The sequence below is a fragment of the Sciurus vulgaris genome (assembly GCF_902686455.1).
Source record: "Sciurus vulgaris genome assembly, chromosome: 3".
NCBI classification, from domain to species: domain Eukaryota; kingdom Metazoa; phylum Chordata; class Mammalia; order Rodentia; family Sciuridae; genus Sciurus; species Sciurus vulgaris.
This window is the reverse complement of record NC_136463.1, coordinates 40639627-40652254: the sequence shown is the minus strand read 5'-3', so window position 1 is coordinate 40652254 and position 12628 is coordinate 40639627. Positions and strand designations below refer to the sequence as shown.

At 39.6% G+C, this 12628-nt stretch overlaps 1 pseudogene across 1 annotated transcript; it reads left to right on the top strand.

Moving 5' to 3' along the window:
• The first annotated feature begins 5977 nt into the window (after positions 1-5977).
• On the top strand, positions 5978-11035 carry LOC306657177 (ETS translocation variant 3-like; annotated as a pseudogene). The gene has a single exon. The product of its transcript is annotated as an ETS translocation variant 3-like (transcript).
• The last annotated feature ends 1593 nt before the right edge of the window (positions 11036-12628 follow it).

Below are 12628 nucleotides of genomic sequence, written 5' to 3'. Positions count from 1 at the left end.
AAATAGATCAATATCAAGCAATAAAATAGAAGAAGCCATTAAAAATCTACCATCCAAGAAAAGCCCAGGACCAGACGGATTCTCAGCCGAGTTCTACAAGACCTTCAAAGAACTCATTCCAGTACTTCTCAAAGTATTCCAAGAAACAGAAAAGGAGGGTACCCTACCAAACTCTTTCTATGAAGCTAATATCACCCTCATACCCAAACCAGGAAAAGACACATCAAGGAAAGAAAATTTTAGACCAATATCCTTGATGAATATAGATGCAAAGATCCTTAACAAAATATTGGCAAACCGTATCCAAAAACATATGAGGAAAATTGTGCACAACGATCAAGTGGGGTTCATTCCTGGAATGCAAGGATGGTTCAACATTCGTAAATCAATAAATGCAATCCATCATATCAATAGACTTAAGGATAAGAATAATATGGTTATTTCAATTGATTCAGAAAAAACGTTTGACAAAATACGACACCCCTTCATGCTCAAAACACTAGAAAAAATAGGGATAGTAGGAACATACCTGAACATTGTAAAGGGTGTTTATGCTAAGCCCATGACCAACATCATTCTTAATGGAGAAAAACTGAAACCATTCCCTTTAAAAACGGGAACAACACAGGGATGTCCTCTTTCACCACTTCTATTCAACATTGTTCTCGAAACTCTAGCCAGAGCAATTAAGCAGACTAAGGAAATTAAAGGGATACGAATAGGAAAAGAGGAACTTTAGCTGTCACTATTTGCGGATGATATGATTCTATATTTAGAGGATCCAACAACCTCCTCCTGAAAACTTCTAGACCTCATCAATGAATTCAGCAAAATAGCAGGCTATAAAATCAACACACATAAATCTACAGCATTTTTATATGAAAGCGATGAAACAGCTGAAAGGGAAATGAGGAAAACAACTCCATTTCCAATAGCCTCAAAAAAAAAAAAAATACTTGGGTATCAATCTAACCAAAGAGGTAAAAGATCTCTATGATGAAAACTACAAAACACTGAAGAAAGAAATTAAGGAAGACCTTAGAAGATGGAAAGATCTTCCATGTTCTTGGTTAGGCAGAATTAATATTGTCAAAATGGCCATACTACCAAAAGTTCTATACAGATTCAGTGTAATTCCAATTAAAATCCCAATGACGTACCTCACAGAAATAGAGGAAGCTATCATGAAATTCATCTGGAAGAATAAGAAATCCAGAATAGCTAAAGCACTCCTTAGCAGGAAGAATGAAACAGGGGTTATCGCAATACCAGAACTTCAACTATACTACAAAGAAATAGTAACAAAAACAACATGGTATTGGCACCAAAATAGACTGGTAGATCAATGGTACAGAATAGAGCACATGGACACAAACTCAAATAAATACAATTTTCTCATTCTAGACAAAGGTGCCAAAAATATGCAATGGAGAAAAGATAGCCTCTTCAACAAATGGTGCTGGGAAAACTGGAAATCCATATACAACAGAATGAAACTAAACGCCTATCTCTCACCCTGCACAAATCTCAACTCACAATGAATCAAGGACCTTGAAATCAGACCAGAGTTCCTGCATCTTATAGAAGAAAAAGTAGGTCCAAATCTTCACCTCGTTGGCTTAGGTTCAGACTTCCTTAACAGGACTCCCATAGCACAAGAAATAAAAGCTAGAATCAACCACTGGGACAGATTCAAACTAAATAGCTTTCTCTCAGCAAAGGAAACTTATCAGCAATGGGAAGAGAGAGCCTACAGAGTGGGAGAAAATCTTTGCCACTCATACTTCAGATAGAGCACTAATTTCCAGAATATATAAAGAACTCAAAAAACTCTACATCAAGAATACAAGTAACCCAATCAACAAATGGGCTAAGGAAATGAACAGACACTTCACTGAAGAAGATCTACAAGCAATCAACAAACATATGAAAAAATGTTCATCATCTTTAGTAATAAAAGAAATGCAAATCAAAACTACACTGAGATTCCATCTCACCCCAATTAGAATGGCGATTATCAAGAATACAAGCAACAATAGGTGTTGGAGAGGATGTGGGGGAAAAGGTACACTCATACATTGCTGGTGGGGCTGCAAATTAGTGCAGCCACTCTGGAAAGCAGCGTGGAGATTCCTTAGAAAACTTGGAATGGACCTACCATTTGACCCAGCTATCCCACTCCTCGGCCTATACCGAAAGGACTTAAAATCAGCACACTACAGAGATACAGCCACATCCATGTTCATAGCTGCTCAATTCACAATATCCAGACTATGGAACCAACCTAGATGCCCTTCAATTGATGAATGGATAAAGAAACTGTGGTATATATACACAATGGAATATTACTCAGCTATAAAGAATAATAAAATTATGGCATTTGCAGGCAAATTGATGAAATTGGAGAATATCATGTTAAGTGAGATAAGCCAATTTCAAAAATCCAAAAGAGGAATGATCTCACTGATAAGCGGATGATGACACTTAATGGGGGGTGGGAGCGGGACAAGAATGGAGGAAGGAGGGATTGTATAGAGGGAAAAGAGAGGTAGGAGGGGTGTGGGGGAAGGAAAAAAATAACGGAATGAATCAAACATCATTACTCTATGTAAATATATGAATATGCAAATGGTATGCTGTTACTTCATGTACAAACTGAAGCAACATGTATCCCATTTGTTTACAATAAAAATAAATTTTAAAAAGTTATTAGGTGATATTAATTGGATAAGCCCTTATCATAGATTAACTACTCAAGACCATTATTTAATATCTTAAAGGGAGATGCTTATCCTTCTTCACCTAGAAAACTTACAGAGGAAGCTAGAAAAACCCTAAATGTAGTACAAGAAAGAGTAGATGAGGCACAGGTTGATCGTATAGATCTGTTGGCATCTCTATCACTCATAGTACTTCCAAATAAATTAGTCCCTACAGGAGTCCTCTGGCAACAAGGACCTTTAATGTGGATACATTTACCCTACTCTCCAGGAAAAACAATAGTTTCTTATCCTGAAGCAATGGCACAAATAATATTCAAGTCATTAAAATCAGCCATCATGGTATTTGGAAAAACTCCAGACAAGATAACAACCCCATATAATTCAGAACAAATTTCTTACTTAAACAATAATAACAATGATTGGGCAATTCTTATGTTCACAACTGCTGCCCAATTTGACAATCATTATCCAAAACATCCATATATACTATTTTATCTAAGAAATCCTGTGATTCAAATAAAAATTACAAAAAGGGAACCTATAAGACAAGCAGTGGTAGTATTTACTGATGGTTCCAATAATGGTACTGGAGCATATTTTCATAAAGACAAGGTACAAACATTTCTTTTTCCAAAGGCTTCCACAAAGCAAATAGAATTATTAACAATAGAACAAACATTAAAATATTTTCATAAAGATCCTGCAAATATTCTGTCAGATAGCCATTACGCTGTTAATGCAGTTCAACAATTGGAAGACGCCTGTCTAATCAACAAAAATTTCACCATATCCAACATACTCTTAGTATTACAAAAACTCATTAGGAGTAGAACAGAGCCAATCTACATAGGACATTTAAGATCTCACACAGACTTGCCAGGTCCGTTAACACAGGGCAATAATACAGCTGATCTAGCCACATGGGACTCTCATGTTTTTTCTATAATAGAAGAAGCACAAAACTTCCATAGTAAATTTCATGTAAATTCTAAAACCTTACAAATAAAATTCAATATAACCAAAGAACAAGCCCGAACCATTGTAAAAAACTGTAATAATTGTGTAACATACATAAATTCACCTAATAATAGCATTAATCCGAAAGGCCTATTGACCAACCATCTATGGCAAATGGATGTAACACATATTACAGAGTTTGGAAATCTCAGATTCATTTAACTTTTGATACCTACTCAGGGGTTATATTTCCTTCATTACATAGTGGAGAAAAAATTTAAAAAATGTAATATCACTGGAAATCTACAGGGACAATATAAGCCAATAGAAGAATTCTGAAATTTCACAAAGTCCCACTGACATCTGACCAATATGAGAAAACAAGGGAAGAAAATGTCCCAAACAAACCTAGATATTATATCAATAAAACCCAATGACAGCACAGCAGAAGAAATGTCAGAAAGGAAATTCAGAATGTACATAATTAAAACAATCAGGGAAGCAAACGAGGAGATGAAAGAGCAAATGCAGGCATTAAATGATCGCACCAATCAACAGTTAAAGGAGCAAATACAGGAAGCAAGAGATCATTTCAACAAAGAGGACACTGAAAAAAAAAAAAAAAAAAACAGAAATCCTTCAAATGAAGGAAACAATAAACCAAGTTAAAAACTCCATAGAAAGCATAATCAATAGGATACAATACCTGGAAGACAGAACCTCAGATATTGAAGACAAAATATTTAATCTTGAAAACAAAATTGACCAAACAAAAAAGATGGTAAGAAATCATGAACAGAATCTACAAGAATTATGGGATATCATGAAAAGGCCAAATTTAAGAATTATTGGGATTCAGGAAGGCTTAGAGAAACAAATCAAAGGAATGAACAAACTATTCAATGAAATAATATCAGAAAATTTCCCAAATCTGAAGAATGAAATTGAAAACCAAGTACAAGAGGCTTATAGGACTCCAAATATACAAAATTACAACAGATGCACACCAAGGCACATTATTATGAAAATACCTAACATACAAAATAAAGACAGAATTTTAAAGACCTCGAGAGAAAAGAATCAGATTACATTCAGGGGGAAACCAATAAGAATATCAGCAGATTTTTCAGTCCAGACCCTAAAAGCTAGAAGGGCCTGGAACAACATTTAACAAGGCCTGAAAGAAAAAGGATGGCAACCAAGAATCTTATACCCAGCAAAACTTACTTTCAGATTTGACGATGAAATAAGATCCTTCCATGATAAACAAAAGCTAAAGGAATTTACAAAAAGAAAGCCAGCATTGCAGAACATTAACAGCAAAATGTTCCATGAGGAACAGATGAAAAATAACAATGCAAATCAGCAACGGGAGGAACTAGCCTAAAGGAATAGCCAAATGAAGGGAAAACCAAATCATGTCAAAAAGGAAAAATGAGTCAAATGACTGGGAATACAAATCATATCACAATAATAAGCCTGAATGTTAATGGCTTGAACTCATCAATCAAAAGACATAGACTGGCAGAATGGATTAAAAAGAAAAATCCAACAATTTGCTGCCTGCAAGAGACTCATCTAATAGAAAGAGATACCCATAGACTAAAGGTGAAAGGATGGGGAAAAACATAGCATGCACACGGACACAGCAATAAAGCAGGAGTATCCATCCTCATTTCAGATAATGTGGACTTCAAGCCAAAACTAGTCAGAAGGGATAAAGAAGGACATTACATACTGCTTAAGGGAAGCATAAATCAGCAAGACATAACAATCATAAACATCTATGCCCCCAAAATTGGCTCATCCACGTTCGTCAAACAAATCCTTGTCAATTCCAGAAATCAAATAGATACAACACAATAATACTAGGCGATTTTAACACACCTCTCTTACCACTGGGATCGTCCAAACAAAAATTGAATAAAGAAACCATAGATCTCAATAACACAATCAACAATTTAGACTTAACTGACTTATATAGAATATACCATCGAACAAAGAACGAATACACTTTCTTCTCAGCAGCACATGGATCCTTCTCTAAAATAGACCATGTCTTATGCCACAAACCTACTGTTAGCAAATACAAGAAGAGATACTACCTTGTACTCTGTCAGATCATAATGGACTGAAATTAGAAATAAATGACAGAATAAAAAACAGAAACTTCTCCAATACCTGGAGATTAAATAATACACTATTATATGATGAATGGATAACAGAAGACATCAGGAGGGAAATAAAAAAAATTCTTAGAAGTAAACGAGAACAGGACCAGACCGAAGACTGAGAGCAGGAGGGCGAAAATGAAAGCAGGCTGTGGCATCGTGGAAAAGCCAGAAGGAGGTGGAGGATATCAGTTTCCCGACTGGGCCTACAAAACTGAGTCGTCCCCCGGCTCCCGGCAGATCCAGCTGTGGCACTTCATCCTGGAGCTACTACAGAAGGAAGAGTTGTGCCATGTCATCGCCTGGTAGCAGGGAGAGTATGGGGAGTTTGTCATCAAGGATCCAGATGAAGTGGCCTGCCTCTGGGGCCACAGGAAATGCAAACCACAGATGAATTATGACAAGCTGAGCCAGGCCCTCAGATACTATTAGAACAAGAGGATCCTTCATAAAACAAAAGGGAAAAGGTTTACTTACAAATTTAACTTCAACAAACTGGTGATGCCCAATTACCCATTCATCAACATTCGATCAAGTGGTGTGGTTCCTCAGAGTGCGCCTCCAGTGCCAACAGCCTCTTCCCGCTTCCATTTCTCACCTCTGGACACCCATTCTCCAACTGGTGATGTGCAGCCAGGGCGGTTCTCTGCTAGCTCCCTAACTGCTTCTGGCCAGGAGTCAAGTAATGGCACTGATAGAAAGGTGGAGCTTTCAGAGCTAGAGGATGGCTCAGCTGCTGACTGGCGCCGGGGTGTGGATCTCATGTCTTCCCGGAATGCTGTCAGTGGAGGAGGAATTGGCCACCAGAAATGCAAGCCTGACATAATGCTTCCTCTGTTCACTAGGCCGGGGATGTACTCTGACCCCCACAGTCCCTTCGCTGTCTCTCCGATTCCTGGCCGCGGAGGTGTCCTCAATGTCCCCATTTCACCAGCCCTCTCCCTGACTCCCACCATCTTTTCCTATAGCCCCTCCCCAGGTCTGAGCCCCTTCACCAGCAGTAGTTGCTTCTCTTTCAACCCAGAAGAAATGAAACACTACCTTCATTCTCAAGCCTGTTCCGTATTCAACTACCATCTGAGCCCTCGGACTTTTCCCTGTTATCCAGGGCTCATGGTTCCACCACTGCAATGCCAAATGCATCCTGAGGAGTCCACTCCGTTTTCTATCAATTTGCAGCCCCTACCGGCTGGGCGGAAGAATCGGGAGAGGGTAGAGAGCAGCGAGGAGTCCACACCTGTTGCTGCACCCACCATGGCTCCTATCCCCCCACGAATTAAGGTGGAGCCAACAGCTGAGAAGGATTCCGAGAGCCTCAGGCAGTCAGCCAGGGAGAAGGAGGAGCACCCTCGAGAAGAGGGCACTATGCCAGGCAGGACCACAGAAGAAGAGAAAGGTGCCGTCTTTGCTCGCCCTGCTGCCCCACCCACCTGGCCCCCTGGCCCCACTGGCACCATGAGCCAAGAACCCCTAGAGGTGACTGAAGACAGTGAGGACAGGTCTGGCAAAGAGCCCAGTGCACCTGAGAAGAAAGAAGACGCCTTGATGCCCCCCAAACTTCGGTTAAAGCGGCGCTGGAATGATGACCCTGAAGCCCGGGAGCTGAGTAAGAAGGGCAAGTTCCTCTGGAATGGGTCAGGACCCCGGGGCTTGGCAACAGCAGCTGCAGATGCGTAGAACTGCAAGTGGGCTGGGAGCTGTTTATATTATAATCAGATACATACATGTATTTATGTAGCAAGATCTGGGGGGAGGGGGGCGGGAGTTAGGCTGGTTTGATCATTCTGGGGCATAGACTCGTACTTTTCTGTTGTGGATGGAATGGGTGTCTTCTGTTGTAAATTGGGTCAGATGTGAACACACTTTTTTTTCCTGGTGAGTAGTAGGACACAGAGGGTATATGAACTGAAAGGGGAAGGAGCCTGTTTTCCGTTTGAGGCTTACGCTTCCTGACACGGAAACTCCTAAAGGGCCCAGGTACTTTTTGGTCCTGTGGTAGTTCAGGTTCCAGACTTCTTTCTTTTCTGTTGTATTTATGTATGAAAGCCATTAATGAGTTTATTTTGCTCTGAGAGAGATACTTAAAAGGGAAAGGTCATGGCTGGGAGGTTGTGCAGTGAGAGACCATTAATACTAAGCATTTTGTCTGAAATGTTACTTTATAATTATCTCAAGGGAGGAATAAGAAAATTTCAGTCTTAAGGGTGGGGAGGGATGTTCAGATATCAGTCTGTCTTTTTTCCTTCTTCTCTCTCTCTTTTCTTGTTGTTTGCCATTTCTCTTTTCCTTTTTATAAAACTGTTTTCAGGACACATGAGTATACTGCCAGTTAGAGTGGAGCTGAGGCGCAGGAGCTGGCCACCTCTCAGGGGCAGGGTGGAGGCAGGAAACCTTGCTACGAGCTCCTTGGACTTTTTACCTACTTCACCCATTAAGAAGCCGTGAGGAGCTGCAAACTCTTGTTCAGGGAAGAAAGAAGAGGGCAGGAGGAAGTAACCCAATGCCTTTAAAAACAAAACAATGAAAAACATGATCCTCATTGTTCTTTTCCATTGTGGGTTTGGGAAACCAAACCAAAGTGTGACTGTGAGCAAGTTCACTGAGAAGGCATGACAACATTGCTGAAGATGTCTTTCCATTGTGTCTGGTCCTCTTATCATTTTTTGAAGTCGAGCCTTAACTATGAACATACTTCAAGAGATACGGGTCTGTCAACATAAACCTGTAAAGGGCATGGACAGCTTTTCAGATAATCCAGGAATGTTGAGACATGCTTAAATTCCTAGCTGATATTTAGTCATTCCTCTTGATGTTGTTGGAATGGGTAGCTTAAAGGCAGGATTGTGGGAGCTAAGGGCAGATGGTACCTGGAAACACAGAAAGTAGCTGGGGGAACAAGCGGATGTTTGTTAAGAACAAAGGAAAAGGTAGAAAGAAGACAGAAGACAGCCAGAGGCCACAAGGCCTGGTGTGAATGAAAGTTGGTGTCTGTCCTATGATGGTGCCATTCTTGGCCATCCCATTTACTGAGATTGTTCTGAGTCTCCTGATCAACTATGTTTCTTGGAGACTCCAGTTTACAGATAGGAATTATCTCTGTGGGAAAGTCTTTTCCAACAACTTCAAAGGAATGGGAAAGTATTGATCTTATGTGAAGCAAAAAGACTAGGGCTGGGATGTGACTCTCTAGTACAGCACTTGCCTAGCGTGCACGGGGCCCTGGGTTTGATCCTTAGCACCAAAATAAGAAGAAAAGAAAAAACTAGGGGCAGAGAGAAAGAAACAGCAGCCAACCTTCTGTGTGTGTGCACATGTACCTCAGTGTACATGAACATAAACTCCTGACTGTGGCTCAGATCCACCTAGCAGCCAAGCAGAGGGAGAGAATCAATGGCATGTCTATTGAGGGTAAGGAGTGGTGTCTAGGAATTGGAGAAAATCCTGACTTCCCCTTGGCCTGAGAGACTTTACTAGGGAAGCTTTGAGAGTTGTCTTTTAACAGTGGGATGCTTTCCCTTTTTAAAACTGGAGACTGTGCACAAGACAGGGACTCAGGAAAGGTTAGAGCAGGTGAGAGAGACATGAGATGGCTTGGGATGACTTGAGTCTGGCGTGCTATTTCTTGGCAACCGAACTTGATCCAAATTCCATGAGTGACTCATCTTTGCCCAGGAAAGGAACTGAGAGAGTGGTCCCTAACGACTCAGGCTTTGGTCAGGCTGCAAAGGGCTCCCCAGTCAGGCTGCCTTTGGTGGTTGTGTTTTTGTCAGCTTTCTTCTCTGCACCTCGACTTACCTCTGAATCAGAAACCAGGTGATGAGGGCTCTCTGCTTGGCATTGCCGGATCTAACCAGGGAGGCGCTGGCCACCCACTGTCCACTACAGGGGAGGGCCAGCAGGTGTCTGCATGAACTCAGGAATAGAAACACGAGGCCTTTAAAATAAGAGAGGGAAAAAAAATCAATGATGCATACCTGTAACCCCCTAGAACCCAAGTGCCAGAATTAATTCCTAGATGCTGCTTCTGTTTGAACAAAAAGTCACTGCTTTTACACTTGAAAAATTATACTCAAAATGTTCAACTCCATGAAAAATGTTTTTTGGCTTTAAGAAGTTGTTTGGTGTTTAACTGTTTTCTTTGATTGCCATTCCACCAGTAACTGTTGATTGATTAGCACTGCACACTGGGGTTGAGGGTGGGGGGAGGGTCCTTATATAGAGCCGAACTTGGGCTTGCTCAGGAAGTGGACCAGGGAATGTGGAGATTGTTGATATTTCCTGGGGCAAAGGAGTGAGAGTTTTTTTCTCCTCCCCAGCCCACTCCTAGCAGCACCTGTCACACGCCTGGTACAAAGCCAGGCCTTTCTCTTCCATGAGCATCTATCTCATCACTGTCCGACAGCAGGTGGAAGAAAGGGGGACAAAAGCCAGACCTACTTCGTCTCTTCCCTGTTTTTTCCAAGTTTTGCTGTGCCAAATGTTTAAAACTACAAACATAAATCTATTGAAATTTCATTAAGAACTTATTCATGTAAACAAATTGCTTTTGTAGCTATAGAAAACAGTAGAGATCTCTTAAGGGCATCCAGCCTTGCTGAGCTCACCTTTTTTAACCTGAAGAATGGGTCGGGGTGAAATATAAACCATTCACCAAGTCCCTCCACCCTAATTATCCAGCTGCGCTGCATTAAACCCAGCTCACTAACACAAGGAATTACTGCACCCTAGTGACCCAAGGGCCAAGAAACTTTCAGAAGCATTAAAAGAATAGTTGAAGTATATAACTTCTCACCAAGTGGTTAGAGTCAGTAGGCTGTTTATCTCTTGTCGTTTATTTATTCCATAATTACATTTGTGCTTTTTGTTTTGTAAACAGTAATGGAACATACATATTTCTGTGTTTTGTAAGAAAACCTTGATGCAATCTTTCAGGAACTGTTCCATTTTTAGTTTCTTCTTGGGGTGGGGGAGAAGTTACCAGTTAATTTGTTTGAAATATTTAGGCATTCTTTGAGTTATAAAATTGTGATGCAGGGATTTGTGGATGAGACATTCACGTGTGAAAGATGACTTCACTAGTTATCCGCTTAAGCAGAATAAAATGTGTATATGTACATAAAATGTAAGTAATCTTAACTGCATTGTGCAGTGCCTTTTAGATGTTCCGCTTTCTATAAAGTCTTCAATTTTTTGCATATATATTATATATATATGATGTAATGTTATAGAAATATATGTATAATATACATATTTTTTTCCAGGGGTATCTGATAGCTCTGTATTTTGTTATGGAAGTTGAAAGAAAAAAGTATTTTACCTCATAAATTAAAGTAAAATAAAAAAAAGTACTTTAAAAAAAGAAGAAGTAAACGAGAACAAAAACAAATCATATCAAAATCTCTGGGACACTATGAAAGCAGTACTTACAGGAAGATTTATTTCATGGGGTGCATTCAACAAAAGAAGTAGAAATCAACAAATAAATGACTTAACACTACAGCGCAAAGCCCTAGAAAAAGAAGAGCAGACCAACACCAAAAGTAGTACAAGACAGGAAATAGTTAAAATCAGAGCCGAAATCAATGAAATTCAAACAAAAGAAACAATCAGAAAAATTAACAAAATAAATACTTGGTTCTTTGAAAAAATGAACAAAATTGATAGACCCTTAGCCACACTAACAAAGAGAAAGAGAAAACTCAAATCATAAAGTTCGGAATGAACAAGGAAATATCACAACAGACACGAGTGAAATACAAAACATAATTAGCAGCTATTTTGAAAATCTATACTCCAACAAAATAGAAAACCTTGAAGACATTAAGTTTCTAGAGACATATGAATTGCCTAAACTGAACGAGGAGGACATACACAACTTAAATAAAGCAATTTCAAGCAATGAAATAGAAGAGGTCATCAAAAGCCTACCAACAAAGAAAAGTCCGGGACCAGATGGGTTCTCAGCCGAGTTCTACAAAACCTTTAAAGAAGAGCTCATTCCAATACTTCTCAAAGTATTCCATAAAATAGAAGAGGAGGGAACCCTCCCAAACTCATTCTATGAAGCCAATATCACCCTGATACCTAAACCAGACAGAGACTCATCAAGGAAAGAAAATTTCAGACCAATATCCTTAATGAACATCGATGCAAAAATTCTCAACAAAATTTTTGCAAATCGCACACAAAAATATATTACAAAGATAGTGCACCACGATCAGGTGGGTTTTATCCCAGGGATGCAAGGTTGGTTCAACATCTGGAAATCAATAAATGTCATTCACCATACCAACAGACTAAAAGTTAAGAATCACATGATTATTTCAATAGATGCAGAGAAAGCATTTGATAAAACAGAGCATCCCTTCATGCTCAAAACACTAGAGAAAATTGGGGTAGTGGGAACATTCCTTAACATTGTAAAGGCCATCTACACTAAGCCCATGGCCAATATCATTCTAAATGGTGAAAAACTGAAAGCATTTCCGCTAAACCTGGAACAAGACAGGGATGCCCTCTTTCACAACTTCTATTCAATATCATTCTTGAGACTCTAGCCAGAGCAGTTAGACAAACCAAAGAAATTAAAGGGATGTGAATTGGAAAATAGGATCTCAAACTATCCCTGTTCGCTGATGACATAATTATATATTTCGGGAACCTGAAAATTCCACCAGAAAACTCTTAGAACTCATAAGTGAATTCACTAAAGTAGCAGATTACAAGGTCAATGCTCATAAATCCAATGCATTTTTATTCATAAGTGATGAATCTTCA